This window comes from Solanum lycopersicum, chromosome 6, assembly GCF_036512215.1.
Source record: "Solanum lycopersicum chromosome 6, SLM_r2.1".
In the NCBI taxonomy this organism is placed as follows: Eukaryota; Viridiplantae; Streptophyta; class Magnoliopsida; order Solanales; family Solanaceae; genus Solanum; species Solanum lycopersicum.
Genome location: NC_090805.1, coordinates 4325049 through 4339217, shown reverse-complemented (window position 1 = coordinate 4339217; position 14169 = coordinate 4325049). Strand labels below are relative to the sequence as shown.

The 14169-nt window shown below is 33.1% G+C and overlaps 1 long non-coding RNA gene across 1 annotated transcript; it reads right to left on the bottom strand.

Moving 5' to 3' along the window:
* Positions 1 to 6605: 6605 nt before the first annotated feature.
* LOC138349103 (uncharacterized) lies at positions 6606 to 13793 on the bottom strand. The gene is made up of 2 exons (XR_011221651.1): positions 13439 to 13793; positions 6606 to 6886 (listed from the first exon to the last, which is right to left on the bottom strand). It is a non-coding gene; the product is annotated as an uncharacterized lncRNA (long non-coding RNA).
* Positions 13794 to 14169: the final 376 nt, after the last annotated feature.

Genomic DNA, 14169 nt, shown 5'->3' with positions numbered 1-14169 from the left:
CACATACCAAAATTTAGAGAAACGTTTCATCCACAATATCACATAGATACAAGATCACCTAAATATCACATGAACACCTTCACATTATGAACATCACACAAGATCACACATATATCACATAATAAATTCATTTTATACATTCGTGTATGCCATAACACCTTGGACACAGTCTCATAACTTCATATAACGAACTTCACATTAAAGCTACATATATACCCTAACATGATATTACTAGAATTCACATAATAATGCTGACAAGTTCATGATCACAATAATAACAAGAGGTAAACACCGCCACCATAAGTGAACCATACCACACAACAACAATTGTATATCAATTCTACGTTAGCAAGGGAATTAGTTCAACCCCTCTTCCAATAGCCAAGATCACCATTTCTTAACATCTCAACCAATTCACAATATAATAATAGCATGATTAACAATAAAAATCAACTATACAACTCATTACAATCACAGTTCCATTAAAATTAGATCATAGCCAATGGATCCACTTCATAAGCCAAATTTAGGGATTTTTTTAAATCAAGGATTCATGGAGTTTTTATTGTATAACATTAATTTAACATCAATAATATCAATATCTAATGATTTAAAATCATTTTATGCAAGAACCCTTGAGTTAGAGTGAATTGGACTTTTCCATAAGCTTTAAAATCTTTGAAATCACATTTAAATTGTCTCTAATGTGATAACTAGACTTAGATAAATAACTCTCATACCTTATTAGATGAAAACACATGACAATTGAAGAAGAAATCCGTTGGAATCCATAGCCGATAAATAACTCCCATACCGTATTAGATGAAAACCCATGAGAATTGAAGAAGAAATCCGTTGGAATCCATATCCCTAGCCCCATCTTCGATCTCAAGCTTTCATGGTCTTTTGAGAGATTTTTAGGAGGAGAAAGGGTTTTGATTTTAGAAAAAGTGAATAATGAGTTATAATTCTAGGTCTTAGTTTTTAAACCAACTTAAAATACCTAAAATAGGTAAAATACCCTCCATACATTTAATTAGACAAGGGTGGGATTTACCAGACCATCCTTGCCTTGGCCAACTCCAAGACAGAATTGCAGGTGCTCACTTACGTCCCCCCCCCCCCCCACCTACGGACTATAGGTGGGTTGACGGACCATCATGCTGGTCGTAGGTTTGGTCAGAGACTTGGCAATGGGAGCTAAGTCTCCCTAGGCTAAGTCTTGACCTACGGAGTTCACATACGCCCCGTCATTTGACCTATTGGCCGTAAGTCATGCCAACTTTGGCAGTCTTGGGGTTTAACTTAGGGTCCTCTTCAAGGACCTTTAGGGTGGTCCTTGGGTAGTCAACCCAAAAATTTTCACCCCTAAACTTGACCATCATGGTTCTAGGTCCTTTCTACAACTATCAAACATCAAACAACACACCACATTCCACTACAACACATTAAACACACTACCACATAAACGACTAGTCTCCAAACGTCTTGGTTGTTCCTTAATGTTTGACTTTAAAATCACTCAAACCTTCCCTTGGACACTATTTCTTATTAATTTAGAAAGTTATTAACTGAAGAAACTCACGTGAAGCTCTAATTTACCCTAGTTCATTTTGAGGGTCATAACAGTATTCATATGCATTAGTACTGAGTTAACTTACTACACTCTTCCAATATAGGACGAGTTTCTTGATCCCCATGGTTTCACATTGGCAGCCATTTTGTCCACGATCATTTCACAATCAAAGACGGATAATCTCTTCGCAGTTATAGGTACACTCAAATATCTGAATGGAAGTTCACCTTTAGTGTATCCTGTCAGCTCAAACAGGTCCTCCACTACATGGTTCTCCATATTTCCTATGAATTTATTAGATTTCATAACGCATGTTAGTAATCCTGAGCTGTCAGAGAATGTTCTTAGTCCCCTTAGAATGAGCAATATAGATTGGAATTCTCCCTTGCAGAATAGGAGCATATTGTCTGCAAAACACATATGATTCAACCTAAGACCCTTGCACTTTGTAGGAAAAGCAAACTCCTGCTGCATTACTCTCGTGAAGTATTCAATGCAAAGGACAAACAATGTTGGGACATAGGGTCTCCCTTCCTCAACCATGTCTTTCCTATAATTGTATGGTGTCGTTCCCCATTAATAGCAATCTGGCAATAAGATGTGGATATACATTCCATTACCCATTTGATGAATTTCATGGAAAAGTGAGACCACACAACATTTCTGCCACAAAGTCCCACTCCGCAGTACCGTAGGCTTTTCTAAAATCTATTTTTATGAAGTAGCTTCAGGTTGTGTTTTCCTATTATATAACCTAACCAAGTCCTGACATATTAGGTTTTTCTGAAAACAAAAACACCTTAGATTACTGGATATTATTCTTGTCAGACTACAACAAAAATAATTTTTAGCGGCAATAAATATTGACATTATTAAAGAGTGTTAAAGGCTTTATTGACATTAGTTAAATGTCATTAATATCAATGTCGCTAAAGGCTTTAGGTACAATGTACAAAGAGTGCTAATTGGTGCTAAAAATACATATTTAGCGCTAATTAAGAATCAATTATTGCTAATGATCACTTTTGATGTAGTGCAGCATATTCTTCATTCTGGAACACAATTTTTTGTTATATCACTTGTTTTTTACTTGCGTGTGTTCATTCCACCCATTTTATGATAGAAGAACAACGATCATACAAACCTTCATTCATGTAATGGACCTTTCATGCAGGCATCAATAAATTTTAAATTTTAGTTTACGAGTACTCTATAAATTTTGCTATACACCCTAGTTTCATCAGTCTGCTTATTACTCAAAGTGAAGAAGGCGACCGTGGAGTTCAAGTCTTGTAAGCAATAGCTACCAACATAATTTCGAAACTCTCTGATCACCGTCATAGTTACTGGACTACCTATTATTCTTCCCTATTATGTTTTATTATCTTGTAAGGAATAACTACCAACACAATACAACTTCCCTGTCATGTTCTATTAAAGACACATTTTAAGTTCCCCATTACTGCCCATGCTCCACTCACTTGACTCCATATTATTCATATACCCCTCCATATTTCTCTGCTTTGTGCTTGCTCATTAATCCCATACACCAGTTTAAGAGTTGTTAAAGTATAAAAATTATGCATGCAGCGGAAGCATAACACAGGATCACAAATTCACATGATAACAGACCATATAAAAATCAAAAAATTTATATATGCAGCACAAGCATAACATACGTGTTGTCTTTTTTGATTGCACCATAAAATTTTGAAGAGTTCTCGATGTAAGTGTTTCCTTATGCGTTATTGGTTCCAAAGGTATTGTATCATCTTCAACTTTATCATAAATATTGTTTTTCAATGATATTTACAATTTGTTCTAAGCTTTGAATCTCTAAACATGTATATTTTCACCTATCCAATAGGTAATCAATGTCCATTTTGTTGCGGTAATCGAGATCATTAATCATGACCTCAAGTTCATAAATGACATTTTTACAAGTTGAGTCTTTCAAATTCTTTGAGATTTTATTCTTGAACAATTTTCCCGGTGTTGAAACACTTTTAAAATAATAAATATTAATTTATAAACTAAATCATACCTCTACAAAATAATAATATTTCATGGTCCCGCCTATATTAATTTAGAGAGGTTATATATATACTAGTTTCTGGGACATGTGCTTTGCATGTGTTTTTCATGTGAGTTTTTATAGATATGTTAAAATGACTAAAATTATATGGAAACATGTATGTAATAAATAACAAAATGCAACAATTACAAATAGGTCTTTTTAATAATATGACAAAAAAAACATCAAATGGCAGGCGTATTAAATAATAAAATAGATGGAATAATGAATACAAAGTTAAGTACATAATTTTCTAAGTTCGTATCAACACCTTCTCCCATATTCTATCAAAACTCAAGAGTCTTATTCATCTACTTTAGTTATAGAATAAAAATGATAGCCTTGATAGGAGTTTCATGAAATAAAAAAAGTTGAATTTATGTATATAGAAATGAAGGAGTACCAAAAGATGTTTTTAAGTTCAGATTAAACATATTTGGAGGTTATGAATATGAAAAGATGAGAGTTGTGGATATTAGAATATAAAAATTGAATAGGTAATTAGATATAAGTTATGATTGTGAATATTTAAAGCAAATAAATAAAGTAATAATAAATAAATGAAGAATAGGAAAAAATATTGAAGTTAACAAACCAAGTAAATTTGCACCATTTTAAATTATAAAGTTTCTATTTTTATCATAAAATATAATATTTTATCCACATAACATATTATTTATGAGAGAAGTTATGGAGAGAGGAAAGGTCGAGTAATTTATGTAGAAGTTATTATTATTATTATTGTTGTTGTTTTTGTTTTTGTTGTTATTGTTGTTGTTGTTGTTATTATTATTTTTATTATTATTACTACTACTACTACTATTATTATTATTAGTATTATATTATGATAAATATTATTAAATAGATATTTAATTAGCAATAAATTTAAGTAAGTCCAAAAGTTACTAACATTTTAATTAAATGATACAATTTAATATTAAAATAGTTAAATATTTTATAATATTTGATTTATACCAGAGGTAAAGTCGTAATTCAACTCTCAATTTTTCTCACTTTTAATAATATATGATACTACCTCCGTCCACTATTAATTGTCATACTTTCCTTTTTTAGAGTCAAACTATAAAATGTTTGACTAACATTTTATGATATATTTTTTTATCATATTGATATGCAATGTGTAGTACTTTTTGAATATCTAATTTTTTTGTTTAAAATATTGAATTTGTGATCGAATTTAAATTTGAAAATTAGGCAAATTGATTTTCGAAAAGCACAACATGACAAATAAAAGTGGACGGGGTATATAAAGTAATATTTTTAATTATGTATAAGTGGAAGTGTCCTTGACGGAAGGAAACTATAAATTAAGAGTCCCTAAGGAAATAGTATTTTATGAAGAAGTCCCTAGGTTAAAGCTTTGTGTAAGAGTCTTGCCTACCAATAAATTTGCTTGTTAATTCATCAGTATGGCATCTTTCGTTGATAGGATATGCGAGAAGGCTCTAGCATTTTTACTATTCTGAATTATAAGTTGGCGCTAGATCAAACACGATTTCTGCTAAGATCAAATGTGATCTCCATGACTATTGAACAACTATGGATGAAGGTATGTCCAATTCTATTTTTCATAGCATTTTCTCATCTACTTAAATGATTATCGTGTGTGAACTTATAGAAATAAGCTACTTTACGATTTGAGAATCTAAATAAAATGGAAGTGTTATATATATGAAAAAATTCAAGTCAAAATTATTCTCATTTGGTTCTTGATTTGGATTAAAATTTATCTAGTTATAAAAAAAAATTTAAATTTAGTGTCATACTATAAATGAGTAGTTGACCATTCTGAACCAATTCTACAGGTGGGTACTACAAAAAAGTTCTAGCACTTGCACCAGAACTAGAACCAGAACCAGCACCAGCACCATCACAGGTACCAATGGAGATGATAACTTGTTGTGTGAGTGCAAGATTGTTTGATACAGTCAAAGCTAGAAAAGTAACCCACAGACCATATCTCACTACTATTGTGATATAATGATTAATGAAATTAAACTTTGAAGACTTTTGCACGACTGCAATCAACACATATCAAATGATGGACCTCGAGGAATGAGAGTAGATTGCAACAGTGACATTTCAACATTTTGAGCAAGAGGGAAATCAGTATTAAACAAATTATTGTTTGAAGAAATTCTGAATTTGGTTCACAACTATGCAGGAGTTGAATGTTGGCCCAACAGTTCATTCCCTTCCCGGAGATTGGATAAGAAGTGATGGAAAACTTAACTTGCTTGGATATACCAAATTTTTACATGGTGTGGTTTTTCATAACTGTTTAATATCCTTAGTAGTGAATCTTTATCCGACCACAATAACTCACTGAAAGAGTTATTATACACCTATACTTGTAAGGATTCTTCTTATAGTTGTGTGTGTATTACCCATATCATTGTAGCATTTGAACATTCAAGCAATAATTAAAATAATTTGACAGTTCTTGGGTTATCATTTTATTCATGGAATCAGTAACTCAGGCTCGATTAACATGATCCTAAAGCTATTTCTCTCTTAATTCTAGGCATGTCCTCATCCTCAAATACAACCTTAGACCTTTCACCCTCAATCAATTTATATAAATTTGTTCTATTAAGTTGAAGTCGCCGAATCACTTAGTTTGGAAGACACAAATCTCAAATTATTGAAAACCTTGAAGATTGATGAAATCATAAAAGGATAAACCCCCCTCCCCCATCTGCGTACATATTAGACAAGAAAGTTGAACAAATTTCCAACCACAAGATCATTGTTTGGGAAGAACATGGCGTTCTAGTTTGGATTTGGCTTTGTGGAACAATGACAGAAGAATCAATGTTCATCATCATATGATGTACCACGACAAGTCAAATACTTATATACGAGCAAGCAAGGATAAGGAGTTTCAATTGAAACAACAACTTCACAATGTGAAGTTGAGAGCAAAATATGTAAATGAATATATAAAGGAATTGTGATAAACTGATGGTTGTACACAAACCTTTAGACAAAGATAACAAAAATTATAATTTTGCTACAGGTCTTGAAAGAAAATATAAGACCCTTCAAATTTTTCTATTAAGTAATGATTATTGCACATTTGTACAATTTGTTAATGCTCTTAGGGACTCGAATTAAGAGGAATAGAGACGAGCAAGATGCACCAACGTCAATAGATCCATTCATGGACTTAGTGAACCAAAATTAAGTAGGATGAGGGTGTGACAATCATTAACCTGCACAAAGAAAACAATGGGGTAGAGGAGGACAGTCATACAATCATTTACAAAATAATACAACTCAAAATGGAGGTTATAAAAAGAAGAGTCTTAAATCTAACCCATGTCATATTTGTGAAAGGAACAATCATACAAAAATCTTTTGTTTTAATATGGAATTACTCATATCAATCACAAATACAAGATACCCAATCACTTGCTTCAATGATGATTGGTGATCACAAGGATGGTAGCATTACATGGATTCAAACACTAAGTACACACCACAAGTAACTGTCTCTCAATTTAGAGATCTTTTCCATTTAATAGAATGGATTTACTTATTGTAGGAAATAAATTGAGGAAGTATAGTTGTACCAATATACTTAAAGAGTCAAGAGAAATCAAGAATTAAACCACCATTTCTTTCTTTTCCTTCAATTTCTTGGTATTTTCTTCTTGTCATTTACATTTTCAAAGGAAGTTTTAGCTATACAGTAGACTTAAATCATTTCATTGTTTCTTGTGAGAAATCGTGTTAAACAAGATGCTTTCTTTTGTAGATGGTGAAACTCAAGTAGAATTGACTTAAAGTAGCTTAACTCAGGATTATGGAGCAATGAACCACTTGAAGATTTTGGTGTTTTGGAGGGCCAATTGTTACGAAATTACAGTTTCTCTAGAAACTCCTAGATTGTAGATATTCAGTAATAGATAAGTCTTTTGATTTAAAATGATTGCTGATTAGTGAGCCTCATATGTACATAGTTTGATGTGAGAAATTCTTCTTATTACGTGATTGTAATTCTCGCACTTTATTCTTAAACAAATCTTATGTAATGAAACATCTATAAAAATATATAAATCTCATAAAAACTTCACCTTCTTCTATAATATAGATTTTTATAATAATTTTACAGTGTCAAATTTTCTATTGTTTACACCTTGTAGACTTGGAGTTCTTCTTCTTTTTCTTCGTAACATGGTATCAGATCTTATTTCCTGAAGGATTTTGATGTACCGTAATTTTATGGGATTTTCAATGCATGTTCCTTAAGAGTTGTGTGTTTCTAGAGACTTTTTGTAGTAGATTTAACAAGTTTTGTGTTTTGTTTTGCAGGAAAGATATACAGGTTCAAAGTGCAGAAAACAACTGAAAATTGCAGAAGACGACCAACAAAGTCCATAGACGGTCCATCGTTTGATCAACAGACCATAGTTGGAGACCATAATGTGCAATTCAAGCTTTGGGAGAAGATCAGGGAAATATGACTAAGTGTAGAACCACGAGAGAAAACAACGGTCAATCGATTAATCGACGACCATACTGGTGAACCGTCGATTGGTTCAAAGAAGGTTCTAGTACCTAAATTTTCAAGATTACAAGTATAGAGATACGGAGGAACATCAACGGGCCGTAGATGGATCGACGGACCATACTGTTATTTCTTCATTTAATTCAGAGAGGGTGCTATCTGGTGGAGCAAAATGTTTCTAAGTCTTGAATGACGGAGGCAGTTGATGGACCACGATTGATCGATGGTCCGTCAGTGGGGTCGTTAGTTGAAGCCGCGTACTTGGACAAAACTCTCCTTGTTTTAATTCCTTTTTCTTTAGGACTATGTTTTCTATAAATAGGGAATTAAAATCTTATATTTGGGGTTATCTTCTAATACTTTTGTTCTATTTTGTGTCTTGGAGATTGTCTTTTAAAAACTTTAGAAATTAATCAATTTCTAGATTTGATTTTTGAAGGATTTCTTGCAATTTCAAGTTGAATTTCTGGGTTTCTTCTTATGGTTAAATAAGTTCATAATTTCTTCATCAAAACTATGAATTGTGATCTTACTTGTATAAGTAACTAAATCCACAACTAGGATTGTGGGAACCATGGGTGATTAACAAAGTAATCCTAGTAATTAAGCAATTCTCGAATAGGGTTGTTGCATGCATTGATAATTCTTTCTCTTAGAAGTGTTTTTAACGAGTGCATGCGTTAGAACTCGCCTTGTAACTACTTCATGTACCAATAAGGTAGTAATAGGAAAAGAACAACCAACATATATTTAGTGTGATACTATCTAATAGGCTAGTGTCGATTGTTGCGAAGTAACAACTAAGCCATATATCGATTATGATGTCTAAAATGAGGTAAAGTTAAGTGTTAGCAAATTATACACACGTGTCCAAACCAAGGTACGGGGTGAAATTCTTTAGAGGCCGGACCAAGGATTCAGAGATATCTAACTTACCACTTTGCATGTAGAACACTAGGAACAAATTTCTATTGCTAGGAACATGACATTATGAACTTGTGGGGAACACATAAACCCTAGTTACTCTCTCATCTTGATAAAACCAACGGATATTTTTGTTGAATTGATAATTACCCTGTTAAAAGAATCTATTTCACAAAAAAACCCTCTTTACTTACTTGCTTTGGAAAGACATTGACTAAATTGAGATAATTGTGTATTAAAGTTAAGTCTAAGCCATTTTCCTCATAGGATTGACCTCAACCTACTAGTTGAGTTCTTTACTTGATAATGATCGCCTATGATTCTTTAGGGAGGTAAAATTTGAGTGTATCAAATTTTGGCTCCGCTGCCCGGAATTCTGGATTTTAGATTAATTTTAATTACATTATTGAAATTTAATCAACTATTTCCTGATTTTACTTTTTCTTTTTCTTTTTATTTCTTTCAGGTCTAGCTCTAGTGTATGCCAAGTACACGGAGTTGAGGTGAACCACTCACTCCATGCAATCCAAAACTAAATCGAACTTTAAGAAGGATGGACAACAAAAGGGTCTCAGTTAACCCTAACAGAGTGAATCCAGGCGATGGAGTAGGTCATCAGCCTCCATTACAAGTTGAGGCACACGTTGAGAATCACCTAGGTGATGCCTTGAGAGTGCAACCTCAATTATCCCCACGACTTTAGGATTACTATAGGGGCGACATGAACATTGCAGAATCCGATGGACCTCTTGTCCTAACCCCCTCTGCCCCCTAGGCACACTTCGTTGTGACGAGTAGCTTGATGTAGATGATCACCGCGATGGGCTTGTTTTCGGGGCTACCATCAGAAGACCCACATAATCATATAGCTAAATTGAGGTCTGTGTGCAAAAGTTGTGTGGGTAGATCGAACTTGGATATGAACATCATCGGGTTGAGAGTATTTCACTTATCACTGACAGGAGATTCCTCTATATGGTTCACTGAGCTTCTCTACAACTCCATCTATACTTGGGATCAGTTGAGAGATGTGTTCCTAGCGAGGTACTATCAAGTGTCTAAGAAGCTGAACTACAAGGATAAGGTGAACAACTTTGTGGCATTACCTAGAGAGTCAGTGAGTATATCTTGGGACAGATTTACTGCATTTGTGAGAGGTGTCCCAAACCACCACATTGATGATGAGTCATTGAAAGAGTAATTCTATAGAGGTCAAGATGATAGCAACAAAGCAATGCTCAATACTATTGTGGGTGGTTCTTATGGGGAATGCACAAATGCTTAGATTGCAGAGAAGTTGGAGAAAATATCTCGGAACAATAAAGCCTAGAGCACTTGAAAGTTGGACACTGGGCAAAACACGTTCTCTCTACAAGATGCAAACAACTCAACTACAGATGAGCTTCGTGGAAGGATAACACAGATGAGAACTGAACTATGATTGGTCTTGAAGCATGTGAGCGTAGGCGTAGACAAAGTGAATATCGTGAATTATTTGGCTAAACCACCACCACCGACAAATGAGTATTACTATGAGGAGGATACATATGCAGTGAATGATCATACAGGAGGTTTACGACCAAATGCCCAAGGTTCCAATCAGGATAATTGGCGCCAAGGTCAAGGCAATAAAGGTCGAAAGTATTGTAATTACAATCGAAAGGGTTAATATGTCCGAGATTGGAACTACAACCGTGATAACAACTTCAACCATAACAACTATAGTTATATGTTCCTCCTCAAAATAGGGATGGTACGGGCCAGTGGAGGTAGCATGGAGCGGGTTTTGAGGATATGTTGTAGAAGAAGAGGAGGAGGTTTGATGCGACTGATGAGAATGTCAAGGAGATGAGAAATGAAATATATGGCATTGGAAAAAAAATGAATGCACATGCGGTCTCAATAAAGTATCTTGATCTAGAGATGAATCAGTTGTCTACTACTGTGAACCCTCGCCAACCTGGAACTCTCTGAAGCAATAGTATACTGAATCATAAAAATGATGGGCATTGTGTGGCAGTCAATACTCTAGGATGTAAGCAGACCATTGAACCACCTATGCCGTCTGTAGTACAATATGATATAACAAAGGAAGATGATGTACCAAAAGATAGTGGAGAATCGGTGGATGCAACAACAAAACAAATAGAGTTATCCCAGAAGGTGGTCCACATGCCTAGACCTTCACCACCAATCCCTCATAGATTAGTGAAAAAGATGGAAGATAGTAAATATCGGCGGTTTATCACTATGCTGAAACAACTTTCTATCGATGTCCCGTTGATAGAAGCTTTGGAACAAATGCCAGTTATGATAAGTTTATGAAGGACATGGTACAAAGAAGAGATCAGTGAGTTTTGAAGATGATGGTAGAATGCAGTATTGTAGTGCTATTTCTACAAGGTCTCTTGTGCAAAACAAAGAAGATCCAGGCGCCTTTATTATTCAATGTACGATAGGGTTGCTACACTTTGATAAGGCACTACGTAATCTTGGTGCGAGCATAAATTTGATGCCTCTGTCCATTTGTAAGAAGTTAGGCCTGGGTGACCCAAAGCCCTTTACAATGCAATTATTGATGGCCGATCGAACTGTGAAGAGGCCATTAGTATACTCCGTGATGTTCTTGTTATGCAGTAATTTCACTACCTTTAGAAAAATCACTTTTTGAAATATTTTAAGTATAAAACAATTTAAGAAAAATACTAAGAAAACAGTCACCATTTAATTTATTAAAGAGGTTAAGAAAACTTAATTTAAAAAGAATTTGACATATAAACCTTTAAAAATTTAGAGAAAATGGGTAAGAGGTTCTTTTTTGTACTTTAAGATGGTGTTGGCACTTAAAGTAGCAAATAACATGTTATTATCCAACGACATAGGTTAAATATATTTTTACTATTTTTAGAAAATGATTAATTTGAGAAAATAACTATACAAAGAATAATTTTTAATTTCTATGAAACTAGGATATTAGTTGAAATATTTGAATTAAATTGTGGAATTTTTTACGAAATTAGGTTGATCAAAATTTATTTAATCATTTCTTAAAATAATAATTTGAACCAATTTTAGTTAACTAGAATATGAATACCATGTATATTAATTGCGGAATAAGTAAAAAAAATTGACTAAAGATTTTCAAATAAAGTATACGACTTGATCAAAGATTTTACTAACATAAATAATATAGTTCATCTTTTGGTGGAATAACAATTCTAAAGTTAGAGTTAATAAACAAAACAATAAATAATCACAATTAAGAGCAAGGGGGAGAAGTTGAATTTGGGTCCCCTTTTGGGGCCAATTTCGCTGGAATTTTTGTGTTTTAACCCAATTCCCATTTTTATCTAGACTTGTTGTATATCAATGTATCTCGAATGTATATAGGCTATTTTTATGCTTTTCGAGACCTATTTCAGTTTCCAATTTCTTTGTACATCGAGGAGGATGACTCAAGAGGAATTTAACTCAACGAAATGCAAGGATGAAATCCGAAATGGACTCAGATGGAGTTTTCACATGCAAATAAAGAGAAATAAGATTAGAATTATTAAAATCAATAACTAAATGAGAATACAATGAACTATAAATTAATGTTAAATCTAAGACACAAGATAAAAATGATGTCATTGAATAAATAAGCAAACTAATAAACTTGATGTCATTGAATAAATAAGCAAACTAATAAACGAAATTTACTATATTTTATGAAAAGCAAGTATACATAACAAATTCTTTAATAAAAGAATCTATGTGGCGGCAAGTTAGATCATTAAAGGAAATTAACTATTTCTTGTCAATCAACATGCCAACACATGATGAAAGTAAAGTCAAGATAAAGAAAGGAGTGAGACATGCAATTTACATAAGAACTCTTTAACAGTCTAGGAAAAATAAATAAATAATAATAATAATAATAATAATAATAATAATAATTAAATAAATAAATAATCAACCCAATTAGCTCAACTATATATTGAAATACATACACACAAAAAGCTCGTATTTGAAATGACAATACATGGCCATTGATGTTAAAGAAAAAATCAAGATGAATGCATAGTTGTGGGTTCCCAGAAAGAGGATAAGAAGAATTTAAAATAATTACTTATGCTTAATGGCAAGAAAATCACATCTTTGCAATAAGGGATATAACCCGTTTAGACATTCATACTAAAAATTAACAAAGAAAAAAAAGAAACAGTACTCAAAATGACAAACAAAGAGCTCAATGTTAAAAAATCAACATCATAAACCTTGAGATGTTGAAAACAACATGTCCAAATATAAAAGATGGGAAGAACATTTGTAGAGGAGGAAGCGTTACCTTTTTTGGGGCAGCGACTGGGACAAACGAGATGAGCGAAGTCCACTTCGACCCACTAACAAGTGAGCAAAATATCTTGAAAGAAAATTGTAAATTTGAAGCTCAAACCTTTGTGGGATTGATTTCACAGAAACTCCAACCATCAAATTCCTATTCCCTCTCTGTCTTTTTTTTGGTGTTTTATTTTAGTATCTCCCACTTTTTTAAATTGCATCAATACCATGTATTTATAGCAAAAACAAAAGCTTGAATTCAAAAATCATTTAAGGGGGAGACAAAAGATCGATTGAAAATAATGGAGGAGAAAATGAGTAATAGGACAACATCCCCTTAAAAATCGAATTCGATGTGATCTCTTTCGATTTGGATTAGATTATGATGAGATTTATCTAACTTTAAGTCAACAATTTGGGCTAGTGGTTTGTAATCTTTGACTATGGAGGGAGGGGTTGTCAATGGTCATGGGTAGTGTAGTTGGATAAAGAAATTATGGGTTTTTTTCTTGACTTTTGCGCCTTTGGGAAGAAAATAGAGAGGAGTGTGGCTTTGTTTAGAGGTGAATTTAGAAAAAAGAAAAGAGAGAGGAGTGTGTCTGTATTATATGTATGCAGATGTGCAGGAATTAAAAGAAAATAGCCAAATTGACCTCTTTAGTTTCTATTCTAATCAAATTAAATTTACATATAGCAAAATTGAGTGAAATAACTAATTCGGACAAAATTAAAATAAGA